Here is a 15,976-nt window from a genome sequence, read left to right as displayed (position 1 = left end):
AAAGACTAATATTTTAAAGATTTTTTAACATATTAGTGAACTCATGGAAATTTACAAATAATTGTAAATCAACAAACAATGAGCTCACTTATTTGGAAAATATTTGGAAAAGTCCACTTTTTCAGCATGCAATGCCTGTAGAAGAAGTGTTCGTCGAATGATTAGCCGGAGTAAATACTTATGCACATTTAAGTGTATTTAAGGTGCTTTATATGCGATTATTAAGCTTAATTTGGCTTGGAATATCTAAGAAAGAATAGAAATACATTAAATATTCTTTGCTAAGTGTCAGTCAACACAAGAAAACATGTTCTCTCTTCCTCAAGTGTTTGAGCCAGTAGTCTCTGACCATATGCTGTTTTATTTGTTTTCAATAGTGAAAATGCAAATACATACACAAATCAGCAAAGACGTCTATGAGCTGCTGTATTTTACCTTATTATACTTATCTTGTATGAGTCAGATTTAGGTTTTTTATATATTTATACTAATATAAATGCTTATACTGTAAGTGATTAGCTGTGCGATGGCAAATTATTTTACAGTGATAGGGAAGTATTCGAGTTCCGTTGCTTTGTAAACAGTAACTGACTTGCAGAACTGTTGAGATCAGCCAGCTGGCAGCCTCCAACCTACACCTGCCTCTTGGCCTAGGGGCGTATTTAGCCATGACTATGCTCGCTTCCTGAATCTCTATAACAGCGAATCAGTGGAAGACTTGCTTGATGGCAACATGGACTTTCATTCTCAACCATAATACAATGCAAATCTCCCTAGGGCTTACTGTGGGGTGTGCAGTTTGTGATGGCTTTCATCCACTGTTCCCCCGTGAGGTAATGACTGCATTCCACCCAAGAAGGTTTTCAAACACATGGAGGCCATCTGACTGATCTAACCCATTAGGCTGTGAGTAAGCTTGAAAGGGAACCTTGGTTCTCCCAAAGGAATGCAGTCACTCACTGTTGGTCTTGCAGGGATGCTAGTCAGGTTGTAGAGAAGATATAGGGTTAAATTCAACTATGTGCCAAATATTTATGAATTGCCAAAAAGAGAAACAATGACGTACTGAGAATGATGTACATGTACAGGTAACAGAATCAAGTTTTTCTGGAGTGTAGGAACGCTGGCCAGAGGTGGTGAAAGATTGCCAGATATGGGCCTCTAAATCCTTATCCAACTTAAGAAATACAGCCCAGGAATACAGGAAAACAAGAAATATAAGCTGCAGAATGTAGCTGCAGGAAGCTGCACAGTGTTCTATAGATGTCAAGCTGCAGTACTCAAACATGGTGGAATGCTTTCAGGTTTGGTGTTTTTTTGCTGGTTAGTTATCACTCCAGGTTAAGCTTGCTGGTTGAAAGCCGGTTCAGTTTCCCCTGGAGAGCAGCTGTAGTAAATATGGCTAAATGTTTTTTTTGTATTCCTGCACTGTGAGTTATCAGTCCTGTTTCAGCTGGTTCGGCTGAAAGATTAGGAAAGGAAAACTAGTCTGGGCGATAGGGTCTTAATAAACTAGGATTCTGATATACTGTACAGTATGTACAGTACCCTGCAGAAGAATAACTTCTAGGTGTTTGTCCCATGAGTTAATAACTGCATTCCTTTTTAAATGAATCAACATTATGAGAACAGTCCTATGTTTTGGCCTCCTTTGATTTTTAACCTTTTATATGTTGTTTAGACATTTTTATCTTCAAATAGGTATCTGCGACAGCATGCCCAGGCTGCAAAGGAACAGGAGAAGAAGATTATTTATTGTACGTCTCCAGTCATTGTTTACACGTCTGTATTGTTTACATTCAAACTGCCTGCATGTTTACTTGCACATTGTCTATTGTTTGTTTGTACATTGTCTTGATGCACTGTTTGCACTTTGTTTTGTTTTTTTACACTTGTTTTACAATCGAGAGACTTTCTGTAAGTAAGAATTCCATTGTACCAGTACCGGTTACATATGGCAATAAAGTTCAAGTTCAAGTTCAAGTTCAAGAGGGCTCCACAGCCAAAATGTTGTGTCTCTTTTCTTTTCCTTTCAGCATGGAATAAACCTTCAGCATCTGTACCTTTTTCTCTTACTACGTTGCTGTATTTAGTCAAAGTACTGTTGTTTTACCTGTAGAAAAAGTAATTATAACAATTCCTTGCATTTATATTTCATCCCAATGGAATTAAACTCTATTTGCTTATAAGAGGGGAAGAACTTCTTCCACCTACCTGAGAAGCGGCAGACACAAAGCAATCATTACTCTGCTGCACAGCCATTACTTCTGTATTTCTGATTTAAGGATGAACATTAAGAAGGCCAGATCATACAGGGCCAGAGAGACATTTAGCCAGGACACTAGGGTTACCACCCCTATGCTGTGAAAAAGTGTAAGTTGATCTTCAGTGACCAAGTAGACAGAACCTTGTCTTAAAGTCTCTTACAAAGGACAATGCCTTCCTATATCACAGTGTTATACAGCAATTAGTTTACATATGAGAAAGAAAGAAGAGTCAGAGATAGGTAACATGACCTATAGGTAACTTTATGGTCTTTTTGTAGGCATAAATGTACAGAGAGAATAGAATTGGTTTGTTGCCTAAATCATGGAATATACGTGGAATGATTTTGGATCACACTGTTAATTCTCATTTCAGACAACAGATAATTCTACTGGCAAAAACTGGACTAAGCGAAGGTTTTTTTTTTTGTTTCTGTTTTTTTTTCTTTAGACAGATTTTAATTTGGAGAGTAAGAGAATCCTGGGAGGCATGTTCAGAAAACACAGGTGAACATCTACATTCTCATTTTGGAAAATAAATAATGCACAGTAAATTCTGGAGAAAGTCTGACTGCATAGTTCAGAATTCTGTAGCAGGTCTGCTTCCTCGTCTCTTCCACTGCCCTCTCTTTTTCTTTTTAATCAATAATACATGAAATAATATTTTTATAATTTAAACATTGATTTAGTTATTGATATTCTCGAAAGATAGGGCGTGGGGTGTAAACAAATTAAATAAATTAGCTTAATGTTATAAAAATATGGTCAGAATCTGGTGCCATCCTGCCTTTCAAGAAAATGACAAAAGTTAATAATTACACACCCCTCTTTGTCAGGAAATACCAAAGAGTAACCCTGCCATGTTTTTTCTTAGTTACCTGGCACTTTGATGTAGTGGAGTAATGAGCATAGCAGCTACCTAAAAGATAAAAACATATTTTTACAATGTTATCCACAATATAAAATATAATTTATAACATAATCCTAGTATTTGCAGTAAGTTTCAGAAATCTTTGATCCTGTCTAGAAAATACATTTTCTCAAAGTTCTTACAGATGTTGTTAATTTACCTGGGGACACTAAATTATGTACTGAATATTGTACATTCAGAAGTGTGTGTCAGTCTTTACTGAAATACTAAGTCAAGGTGAAATACAAGGCAAGTTCTACATTCCAAAATACCCCATGTGCATATGGTAGTTAATCAGTCTGTGTGCCAGAAAGGACAGTATAGCATTGTACTTTGTAATGCAAAACGAGCAACAAAAATAAAAATACATCTTTGCTTAGAAATACTGCTGATAAACTAAGCATCCATCCATTTTCTAATAATCTCATGAGCCTCTTCTGGCAAGCAAGAGCTGGAAGACAAGATACCATCCTGAACAGGACACCAGTCCACTGCAGAGCAGACACATACACTCACACCAGGGCCAAAATTTCCAAGAAGCCAATTAACCTCTCAGTGCATTATAGGACTCTGGGAGGAAACTCATATGAGCACACAAACAGCACTCTAGGTTCAGAATTGAATGCAGGGCCCCAGCACTTCAAGGCTGCAATGCTAACCACTGCACCACAAGATGATCAATTCCTTTGAACAGTAATACACTGTGTAGATCCTTTAGCTGTAGGAGTGTGGCTCATTGTCCTTCACACATGAAACACTCCCAAATGCAAATCAAAAGGCTTCTTTCAGCTGATCACACATGACTCACTTTGAAGCTGGACGTCAAAGGTCTACTGAAAGACTGAATCCACAAAACTGAACATTCAAGCTTCACTGCGTACTGAACTGAAATGGAAATGGAAATGGAGCTCAAGATCCCTACTCTGACACAAAAACTCTTGCATTCCAGTTCCGTTCTGTTCCAGGTTAAAATACTGTTATTTAGTATCAGTATTAGTAGTATCTAGGCTGTCTATTGCAGTTTGTTGGCATTTCATTGTCAATTACTTTATACATTAGATAAAATTGTTATTAAATTAATAAAGACTGAAACATTTAAGGATGTTTATGTTTTTTTGCCATCTTCTCTTTGAAGACAAAGTATGTCATATCAGGTGTGAGGAAGGCTCCACGGCCGAAATGTTGTGTTTTCTTTCGTCTTTTTTTCAGCATGGAATAAACCTATTACTTGTTCCTTTGCAGTCTACGCATGCTGACCCAGCTACCCACCTGAACTACATTCATTTCAGTTCCATAAGGCAGAAGAAATGTACTGTATACACTTTCATCCAATTAAACTTGATTATCCATCTCCTTTGTTACGAATGTGAAATAAGGCAGGGCATATTGAAAGATAACGGGTATTATTTCTTTATCAAATTGACCTTGGGCCCTGGGGACCTGGGGGGGACCTCTCTAATTAGAGGGTGCATATGTTTCCTGTGTGCACATGGGATTTCCCCTCACAGTTTTCAGTTTCACAGTCAATAAAGTTAAAAAGTTAGATGAAAACAATTACCCACAAAAGTCTTCATCGAATTGAGCCATGTGCCCAGGCCAGAAACCAGGGAACACTCAGAGCCTGGGGAAATTTTAAGGAGTGTGATCTGGACAAGTTCACCACAGGGAACTTTTTTTTTTAGGAAATAAAGGCTATGTCCCTAGCAGAGGCAGTCTGGCATTAATCTCCTCCAAGAATTTGGCTCTTACAAGAAAGCAACTCTCACATTTTGTCTTTCATGACATGACAAAAAATTAAGGGGTGGGAAATATCTTTTTGTCTCAACACTAGTGACAGTGAGATAATACTATATTATTTTATATATTTATTATATATATGTATTATTTTATATATTATATATAAGCGCACTTATTATTATTTTTATTATTACTATTGCAGACGATTGCAGAAACACCAGTTCCCTGCTTCTTGTTAGATACACTCACTGACCACCCATGCAGTAGTATTAGAAACCTTCCTCGCAATTTGATAAATAACCTGAAACACTTCCAGGACTCAGCACTGCAATGAGATATTTTGATTTTTTTATTTTCGCATAAAAGCTTGCACACTATCATACAACTGCCACTCACTAATGAGCAGTTGAGCTCAGAACAAAGATTAATTGGCCGTGTAATGTTAAGGTCACGTGTAATTTGAATTTTCTGTTTCTTACTATGTTGTTATTTGCCTATTAAATATTCTATTTCTCACGAACCTTTAAAATCTCCAACTTTTGAGTAGAACTTGCAAAGTTTTTAGTCAAGCGAATTGTTGCCTGAATTAAAGATTTAGTAGGTAAAAGGTTTGGCTGAAATGATCGCTTTTAAGTATGTGGGTCTTCAAGAACTGCTGTACTAGAGAATTCCTTCTTCTTTAAAATTCCTATTTAAAGTCTGTCCTCCATTACGTAAATAAAAGTCTATTTAGATTCTGTAGAAACGCCACAGTTATTTACAAAGAATTTGGATATTTTACATTTAAGGTTGTTACTTACAGGAATGACGTTTAAAAACGGCTAGTCCTCAAAAATACGCACAATGATCTCTTGTGAGTAATCAATATGTAACATTTCGAATTCTTCATTTCTATACGCTTTTCAGATTTTGGCGAGCTACCTTTCCCTAGGGGTAATAACGTAAAGATGGATTTTTGAGATACATTTAGCTCCACCTTCCCAGCGCGACGCAGAACAGCGATCCAGCTTGTCCTGGAATCGCCGCTAAGGAGCTCCACCAGTCCCTTCTTTGGCTCGCAGATCTGCCAATCAGAAACACGCCGCTGCGCTCAGTTCTGGAGAGGTTAAGGAGCAGCGCCGGCTGATATCAGCAACAGCGTTTTGCTGAGTGAAACAATTGTATCTGGCGTCTCCCTTGTGCTGTTGAAAAAAAATCGCATTTCTCGATGTAACGTTGTGAAAATTATGTAACTCTTCATTTTGAGATGGATTTATTTTCCGGATTATACTAGATGATCATTTTCTGCAAGGATGGGAAGGTATGTCCTCCGTTTTCACGCATTTTTACAAAACGCTACCTCAAAAGCACATATTTAAATATTTTGAGGTTGCGTAAAAAACACGTAGAAAATCGAATATTGATTCTGTGGTTCACAAAGAAACAGCACTTAGCTATGCATTTTATCGCAAAAGAAAACCGGCATATATTAAAGGCAACATGGAAAACATCTCGGTTTTAAGGGACGTACAGTACTGCTGTTTACGTTTTGGATTAAGATTGAGGTCTTTGGAATTTTACTCAGTGCAGTCTTCTAGACGCAAGAGGCGTCACAGAAGAATGTTCGTCCTGTTTTACTTTAAAACGAGGATTATTTTTTAGTTGCGGAATCCCCTGTCTCCTATAGCAACGTCTACATTGACGTTTTGAATTTACCAGCTTACTAAAGGTTTTTTAGGACTTCACGTTGTACTCGCCCCACACAGAAAAAAAAACACCTCACAAACTCCGATTAGTGTATTGGTATTATGGACCGTAAAAAGGTGTTTTCTTTTGTATTTTTATGGCAGCGGAGGCTGTTACACAGCTAAAATCTGCGAAATTTTACTTCGTTTTATTTCCCCCTGGTGCGAGCACTTAGGCCATAGACCGCTTTTCAAAGGATTTTCTTTTGGTTTTGTGAAAAGCAAATAAAGTCGGTGAACTTCTAAACCGACAGATCAGTTAAGATGCTAGTGCTTATTTATTGGCTGGTATTAATAAACACAGCGAGGAACATAATTAGTCATGAAGCACAGCGGGTTAAGATGTTTTGGTAGCGCTCTGTAATACCACTTGAATTTATGTACCCTTGAGTAATTCCGCTGGGATTTGGATATTCAGACTGTAGCAAAGTGATAAAACGACAAAACTATCCAAGAGAAGCTTTTCTTTTTGAATGGTTACATGCCTTTTTATGCTTGCTGTGGCATTTAAATTGTAATTACAAATGGAGAATAAATTATACATACTGTATAGCTCGCTGTCTTTGTAACTAAAAGGCGTGTTTTTAAACAGTGGCATTTAATGGTGCTGTATAAATGTCTTAACTTGCAAAGATAACATCTACACTCACGACTTGTTTTGATAGTGCTATTTTATTGTATTTGCTTTCCAACTCGCTAAAGAGGAAACTTGAAAAGTAGGAAGATATGTTATTATTTTATTCTTGTTTAGCTCGTGTAGCATGTAGTATTTCTCATTAAGCTAAACTCGTTTAAAACTTGGCCAAATAATGTCTTTTCTTTGGTTATATTCTACTTAGAGATGTTCCACGGTTCACGGGTAAAAAATAATTATATTGTCCATCTCCAAGCGTATAAAAAAGTTATTTGAGAATTTTAAGCAAAGGCTTTTACAAATGTAAAGGAGATAATTTAGTCCAAATCTCATTTAATTCAAACGCAACTGTTACGGCCGGCTCCGCAAGATCTTGGCCTCTGATCCTTTTTTTCCCAATAATAACTCGGCTTTACTACAACTAACACGCTGTAATGACATTTCTAAAGACGGGTTTACCTCCCAGAATGTTATAGTATTATGAATGCACACTTATATTAAGTGAAACCACAATTGACATCTAAATATAAGAAAATATTAATGCTATTTGATATTTTCTTAATGTTACCACAAGTTCAAAGTCCTGATCATCAGAGTAATTAGCCCAAATTACATGGAGAGATGATGCCTTCAGACAGTTAGAAGATGCTTTCCTGTCTGTGCAAACAATATAGCCTAAAATAATTTAAATGTACAATTCAGATATTTCAATATACAGTATGTAAAGGAAACGGGGAACCTCATTACTGTAAACCCAAGTCCTTTAGCCAGGTTGACATGCTTATTTGTGATCCTTTTAGCCAAAATGCTATATTACAAACAAATCCCAATCCCGTGATCTATTGTGCAGTAACCATCTCAATTTGATTGCTTGATTTCTTTCATTGCTTTTGAGTTTTGGCCCCAGTTTTACTTTCTGTGAAACTCTCAGACTATTTATACTGCGAAGCTGTGGATAGGAAAGAGGGCTCTCGCTGCCTCTTGAAACTTGTACCACAAAGTAATCCATTAATACTGCCACATTGGAAGAGTCATGTCGTACAGTTCTTTGTTTACCTCAATGCAAATGAGAGCATAATGACCTGCCTCTTTGAAGCATAGTATATGTCTGCCCTGTCTTGTGGGGAAATAACTGTTTACATGTCTTAGTCCTAAAGTGGGCATCTTTGAATCCGATCAGATGTATATGTAAACTGCTATATATGATAGTCCCTGTTTATATTTACCTGAGATCTACCAGTAGACCTAGATTCCTGCATTGGCCACAAATGAAAGACGCTGTCGAGCTATGGTCAAGGGTTCACATACCTATTTTAAACAATATAGTCAACCATTTGTTTTAAAACCACTCCAGAAACAGTGTTCAAAGTGGTGAGCAAACTTTAATACATTCACAACTTTCAAATTTATGATGGTGTCAGAAACCACAGTAGCTTATTTATAAATATTTAATGATTGTAATGATTTTTTTTTATTAAGGACAGATGCCTCAACTGTCTATAACTGTATGTATGGAGTATATAGAATAAAGCAAAACTTTATTAGAACATTTCACTGTGTCCATGTGTTGGGTTCATAAGTGATTATCTGACACGTTAATAGCAGCAGTAGTAGCAGCAGTCAAGGCTATCTGTTTAAAAGCTTTGATCTGAAAGCAGTTCACCTGAACAGGCATTAAATATACAGGTGGTGTGAAATTATCAGTTGTATGTCTATAGATGCCAAATTTATTTCAGACATGATAGGTAAGAGAGTGGTGTCATGTCTCCTGTGGTTTGTATCTTTTAACAGTCTGCAGTGGAATTGCTCTACGTGAGGAACTGGCCTTCTTAGTCTTGTCTACAGAGGTGAACAATTTTGAAACATCTGTGTTTTGAAACACATTGCATAACATCTTGATTCCCCTTCAAGAACATTTTAGCAGGAAAGTTAAGAGTGCACAGCCATAGAAAGTTCACGGTTACTCATACCGTGCTGTATTCCCACCGAAAGCATGTGACTGTGCCATTTCCCCTTCTGTGCTCTTCTGTAAGTCTGAGGTGAGAATGTGTTCGTTGTGTCCAGGGTATGGAACAACTTCTTTCGTAAGGTAGAATGAAGTTGGATGGACTCCATTTAAGCCACCAGGGTATGTAAGTACTCGGAAATGCTAAGACAGCTCCTCATTTTATGCCTTTGAGTTGTTGTTTTTATGTGTTGTGGAGTTTACAGGCCACAGACCTGAAGTTTACCAGTGGGATTTTGGGAACATTTTGTATGTTTGTAGATTCTGGGCTGTAGGCAGCTGATTAATAGTTTTCCTGCCAGTCCTGGAAAATGTCGGTCATAATCTGTAATGCTGTGGGCATTGTCTTGCACTGCATTTTTGCAGTGGCCATATAATTAATGACAATTGACCACACGCCCCTCCTTTGAACATGGGTGTCCCACTGTCCGCTAATAAGCGCAGCAGTGTTTGCTCCTATGCCTTAGTTGCATATCTCCTTTAATTTAGCAAATGTTCCATTTTACCTTCTGGAGTGAGACATCTACTCATGATGAGAAAGTATATTCCAGTGTTGGAGCTAGACAGTGACAATATCTGTATCAGTTGCTGTGCTTCCTTCCCACATAAAAAGTCCTAAGTCCTGTTTTTAAAGTGTATATTTTAAACAGTATAAAACTGCTTAGTTCTATTTCATTAATGCATTTATCTTTGTATGCATATGAAGATTATTAGAAATCTTACACACCTCATACTGCATGTTGATGAGATTGTTGAAGTAAGACAAGTAAATTGGATTTAAATTGAGAATTTTACATTTTGATAAAACAAGTTGTATATTTTTAGTCCACAGTATATTTTCACTTCTTTATTTGTTCATTTAAAGGGGAAATGTATTTTTACATTTCAGGGTTAGAGAAAATCGGCATTGTTGAGTGCATTTCAAACCGCAGTGAAAGTAAAATGTACACAGTAACGTGTAAAACCTCCAATTTGCATCACAAAATAGACTAAATTTCCATGTATGTGCGGCAATATATTCTGTAATTCAAAACGAGGTATCCACACTTCTGGGGAGGTGAAGCATCCCTATTACATTGTAAACAAACAGACTTGTGAATACATCTCTTAATCCAATAGAAATATTGCTCTCGACTGCGAGATGGTTTTGCTGATCAATACAACATACTTGTTAACTTTGCATGCAGATCACATTGGAACATTTCTGCAGTGAAATGTTTGCTGCACAACCTGTTTTTATTTACTCGTAAATATAATTACATTACACTACAGTGACTAGTGAGCAGGAAGGGCCGCTCCACATCACAATTTGTGCAAACTATTGTTCTAGTCCATGGTGAGACCAATGGTTTAGACAACAATGGAGGCCATAGAGTACTTTCACAAAGTTCACAATTTTATGCTTAATTTGTATTTGTAATGTTGTGATACTGTCAATTAATTAATTTTGTTACTAAGATTTAATAACCGGTCTGAGAAATTGGGATTGCAGTTCCCCTTTAAAGCAGTTTAAAGCAGTTTGTGTTGGTTTTAAAGTGGTCTTTGAGTTTGAAGTTCACATTTTCTTTTATAGGTTTTGGTAGGAAAATGATTAGCCTGTGAGATTTCTGGTTTAATTAGCGTTGTGAAAGTGTAGCTGGAGCTGCAATTGTGTACTTTAATGTTGTCTCTCTGAAGGTTTAGTATGTATAAAGACTACAATTTGTAATTTATGGAAACCATTATGAAAATATTTCTATGGAAATATTGGTAAACGTCTACTGCCCTCTCTAGTCTTGAGTTACTGATGAACTATTTCAGTGTAACTCATTAGCTGTTGATTTCCAGTCAGGTTTGTCTAGAAGTGCTGAATTATCAACATCATGGTGTAATGAAATCCTTTAACCACAATATGATACTTTTGACCATATTATACCTAGATACGATTATCTCTAAACAGATTTTTCAACAGGTTTGTTCTGTAGGGTTTCTGCTTCACAGGCTGTGTAGTGGAAAAACTCTGAGGTAGGCCAAACCAGGTACTGTAACTATTAGAAGTGGTAAAGGTGAAAGCAGGGCTCGATGCCACTGTCGCGTTCTGTCAGTGTTTTTCTGTCGAATTAAAAATTAGAATAAATATTCCTGGCCAGGTATTTTTACATTTAGAAACGATTGTGTCTTGACATCTGGTGGCTCACCCGTTTGCTGGAGGGCGCTGGCGATCGGTGTGGGGTGTTTGTAAGAGTGAAGTGTTCCGGTGCCGCTGGTGCTGTGGCCTCGTGTCGTCCCATGTGCATTTCTTGGTGGAATTCCCCCGCCCCCGCAAGCGCATGAGAGAACAGTTATGAACAAATACTTGATCAGGCAGGTTGTGCTCGACTCGCACTCTGTACTGCGTCTCTCTGAGGTGACGTCTGGACGACTGCTAGTGGGCGTCCATGTCTGCTTCACCGGGGGCCAGCATCCACGGTGCTGTAATTACAGTGCAAGACCAGAGGGGTTATTGTACATGACAAATAAAGTGCACCTGTAGTGAGATGAGGCCAAGGGCTGTCAGAACAAGTGAGTCTTCAGTGGTCTGTCTGCAGGTTGTAGGAAGGAACAGAGCTTTTTGTGGGGGAGGCCGAGATCTGTCTGAATTGGACCGGAAACATAACAAAGTAATGCATGCTTTTCCATCATAACCTTGCTTTTCTGTTTGTGTTTCGATAACATGCTTTATATTAATGCTGAAAAACATGGCAGTTGTAAAAAGTAATAACTGAAATGACTGTAACATTTAATCCATGGAGTGTTGAATTCATGGAACTATTTTTTTTCTTACTTTCACCTAGGCTTTTTTTTTTAATAGTGGTTTATTTACCCAGATAAGGCAATTGGGGACACACCCATTTACAATGATGAACTCTAAAACCCGATTCTGATTTAAATACTTAGGGCTTGAGTTTCAATTTTTGAGGGGTGGGGGACGGGGGATTCCTCTCCCTTTTTCAGCTAAAGGGGTGGGAGGGAGGGTGATTCCATAATTTCACTCCCCTCTAAAGTATTTCCATAACCCAAAATACTATGTTTTTAATTATGTACTATAATACTAAGTTTTTTCTGCTCACCCCAAAACCAGTTGTATGGAACTGACAGATTTCTAAACTACGTGCCTATTAGTGCATCATAAACAGTAGATCCTTTGCAACAGCGTCACATCATTTCCAAAACTATTTTAAGCATCTCTAAAACATCTTTGTGCTTCACTGTGTTTAGATTTAAACTCTTTTTCCTTTTGCTGACCTGTTAACCTCAAAGCCCTGTCTTGATAGGTACAGTTTTTTAGATCAGATCAGTTGATGATTATTCTGAGTTTCAGATCTTTGATTTCACTCTTGAGTTCTGAATCTTGCCTTACAGGAGAAACTTGCTCCGTGTATCCCCCCCGTGCAATCTGAATGTTTGTTTTGTCTCTTGAAAGAATCCTCTGTGCGTCACTTGTGACAATTGTGTTTCTGCAGGTAATTATAAACTACACACAGCAGTTTTGCAAAAGTGTTGCAGGTGATTGGACCTTTCCTGGCCATTGTGGCAAACCTCTTTTGATGTACATAGTTTTGAACCTAGTGCTTAGCTGTAGAACAGAAAGTCCACTCATTTCATTATTTCTAACGTCCCGAGGTTAAACACTACATTTTCTGGTCCTGTGATGTTTTTCCCTTGGGTTCTTCTTTGTCTCTGCTTCTTTGAGATTTTCTTTGGCTTCTCAGCCATTCTGGGGAAACAAAAAATCCCTGTATCGTGCGTTGGTTTACTAACAGTTTGCTTTGATTTCTTCTGGGCTCTAGGAAAAAAATGTGGCTGCGCAAATGGAAGATGCAATAAGGCTGAGTTTTAATTGCAGGATACTGAGTAAAAACAGATCTTTAAGGGCTGTAGAGTTGCAGCCCTGGCGGAAGACCGCCGTTAGTCTCGCTAAGCAGCTTTCAAACTTCCTGACAGGTTTCTGCCTTTCTGTAACTAATCCTCACATAACTGGAAAGCTGTTTGCTTTGCCTTGAACATAACCGATCATTACTGTTGTTGACTTTAGGGAAGTCAACAGATTTCAATCACCCTTAACAAGACCCTCCCACAAAAAAAGAAAGTGTGGTTTTGAGGATTTCTGTCCATGCCTTAATCTGTGTACCATAGCTGCTTCCTTCCTTTATAACTTAGAAATGTGCCACATTCAACATTCTGTCTGCACAAACAAGCAATGGCAAGTATCTCTAAACCACCCTTGTAAGGAAGTGTAAATTCCATGGCACATGTTCTTTTACAAGACCCCTACTAAATATCCTGTAACCTCCCTGCAAGAGTCTCCTTACCAGTCATCTCCTCTGGATTGGAAAGAACAACCCAATTAGCACCAAAGAGTTATTGTAGGGTTAACAACATTTAATTAAAGATCAGTAGCAAACATATTGGATTTAGATCTTGGTTTGGGATCGTCGAGGTCACATTATTCAGGCTTAATTCTGCACAGGCAATTTTCAGAAACTGCGAGTACACAGGCGTTTGCATTTTCCTGCTGGTATGTAAAATATTGTTATCCCGAACTGTGTTAAATCTACTGCAGCTGCAGTATTCCAGTAAAAATGGAAGTGGTCCCGGTAAATGCTCAATATCTTTCACAAGGTCAGTCAGGCTGTTACCACTGCTATTATTTTAAACTCTTTGATTGTTCATTTTTAACTTGTAGTTGCCCTGTCTCGCCTTGTGCTTCTGTGATTATGAATAATAAACGGACTTTCTGGTGATAGGTAGATAAATGTCTTATTTACACATCGGGTCTTGTGAAAGGAGCTCCAATTTAAAAATGGTTTATGTTTGCAAAGAAAGCATTAGTTTATTGGTGTTTTTCTTTTGATTATGAGGAGCTGAATGTTTTGAACATTCACATGTTTTCATGCTGTTAGGAAGTGGTCGTGTCTCTTTGCTCACCTTTCTTTCCGGGTGCTTGTGTTCATCTTGTGCCTTTTAAACATGCAGTTTCTCATTTAGGTTTTGTCTGCTTCAAATCTTGTCTATTGATGTAGACAGGTGATTTGTCACTACCCGATTAATGTGTCCCCCACCATGCAAGACATTTTTTGTCTTGGCACAAAAGTATTTGTCTCATCACTCTTGCAGATGGGCCTTTAGTTAAAGGAAATGTCTCAGCACCTGGAAATTAAACTTTAGCACTGAGGAATGATAGCCTGTTAAACAGGAATGGATAAAACACTGGGGGGGGGTGGATATTAGAATTTAAACATAATAATTTTCATGTTCTAGTATGTAAAGGTATGTATTCTGTCAATTGTTGAATTGTCACATGTAGTTTATTAGGGTATTAAATTTGAAATTTCATTTAATTGACGTCAGGCTGATGAGGTGCTATTTGATAGTAATTTAGTTCTCATTACTTTGCTTCTGCTTTTCAGGTATTCTAGTATTTTGCTGTTGCTGTTGGCACTTTGGTAGAGAATATAATACGAGTAGGAAGAGTAGTTTTCTCCACTTCAGCAGTTTTGTTTTAGATCTTTCTAGCTGATGACTGGTACCTTAAGTGTTAATTGTAGGTGTGACTCATTAAATCATGTGTATTAACTTCTCAAGCGGCTTAAAATAAAGTATGCTTTGTACTTTAACTTCAGATCCAGTAACTGAAAACTGGTGTCAATCTTTATTTCCTTGAAACCAAATCTTAATAATACAGAAAATGAACTCCTATCAAAGTTCAGGGTGGGACAAGTTATTCTTTTGGTAGATTGAGTTTACATTTCACATTACTTAACTGTAATATTACAAGGAAATTTGGTTTCTGCAAATACTTTCAAAGCCCGTGAAACTGTTTATCTTTGCATGGCATCCATTTCAGAACAAGCAGCCTGGAAGTGTGCTCACTTGTGTTACATTTGGGTATAACCACTTAAATAAAAAATGGATGAATAGTTTTTGCACTGTTTTGCTCTGACTTCATCCTGTTAGGTGAACTGAGATGAAAAATAATCTCATCTGGAACTACATTAGGTCTCCATTTCTTTGTTATACATTTTGCAACGTAATTTTTTCTGTTTTTATTTTATCTGTTAGGGGCAGCCGAGGGCAAAAAGCGTTTTCTCTTGTATATTTTCAGCATTTGCGTTTTACTGTAGATCCAGTCATTTCAGTAAACTCAATCTTCCAGTGTAGTTATACAAAATACTGAGATAGCAACTTGGTTAAGTGTGTTTTACATGTCTGTAACTTAATTACAAAGCTAAAACAAAAAAATGTCAAAGACGTTGGCATCCTTTTTATGGTTGTGCAGTAAATCTTTTGCATTATTATATTGATGATTGGATAAATGTTTTCATTTTCTACAGTTTTTTCCTTCATTTATTTGCACTTGAGAAATCAAGATCTTGTTGCGTAAAAGTCAGTTTCAGACGTCCGTTTTGTAAAACTGTCAATTTCTGAACCAACTCTAACATAAAACAGCACTGCTGAAAATCATACACATTGTTCGTGGATTATAAGTTATTCGGGCTCATATTGTGTTGCTCATATTGCCAGTGCTGCTCCACAATCCTTTGGGAAATCTTCTCAAATTCCGCTGCTGTCAAGGACAAGTTCCTGTATCTTCATTATGTGTAACCAGGTTTATCCCTGTGTATTAACTGGCTGTCAGGGCTGTGTTTTTGGTCTCTATATCTTGGCTCAACTGTCTGTGTC

The 15,976-nt window shown here is 37.5% G+C and overlaps 1 protein-coding gene across 2 annotated transcripts in view; it reads left to right on the top strand.

Moving 5' to 3' along the window:
- Positions 1-5,930: 5,930 nt before the first annotated feature.
- st3gal5 (ST3 beta-galactoside alpha-2,3-sialyltransferase 5) overlaps positions 5,931-15,976 on the top strand; it is a 31,367-nt gene continuing 21,321 nt past the window's right edge. The window contains exon 1 of one of the 2 annotated variants that reach the window (XM_069189681.1): positions 5,931-6,211. The gene's annotated coding sequence lies outside the window, so the exon portion shown is untranslated. Of the gene's footprint in view, positions 6,212-9,320; positions 9,398-15,976 lie in introns of those variants that run through there. The other variant, XM_069189682.1, reaches the window with a different exon arrangement.

This window comes from Lepisosteus oculatus, chromosome 1 (genome assembly GCF_040954835.1).
Source record: "Lepisosteus oculatus isolate fLepOcu1 chromosome 1, fLepOcu1.hap2, whole genome shotgun sequence".
Lineage (NCBI taxonomy): Eukaryota > Metazoa > Chordata > Actinopteri > Semionotiformes > Lepisosteidae > Lepisosteus > Lepisosteus oculatus.
The sequence above is the reverse complement of the archived record's forward strand: the minus strand, read 5'-3'. Positions and strand labels throughout refer to the sequence as shown.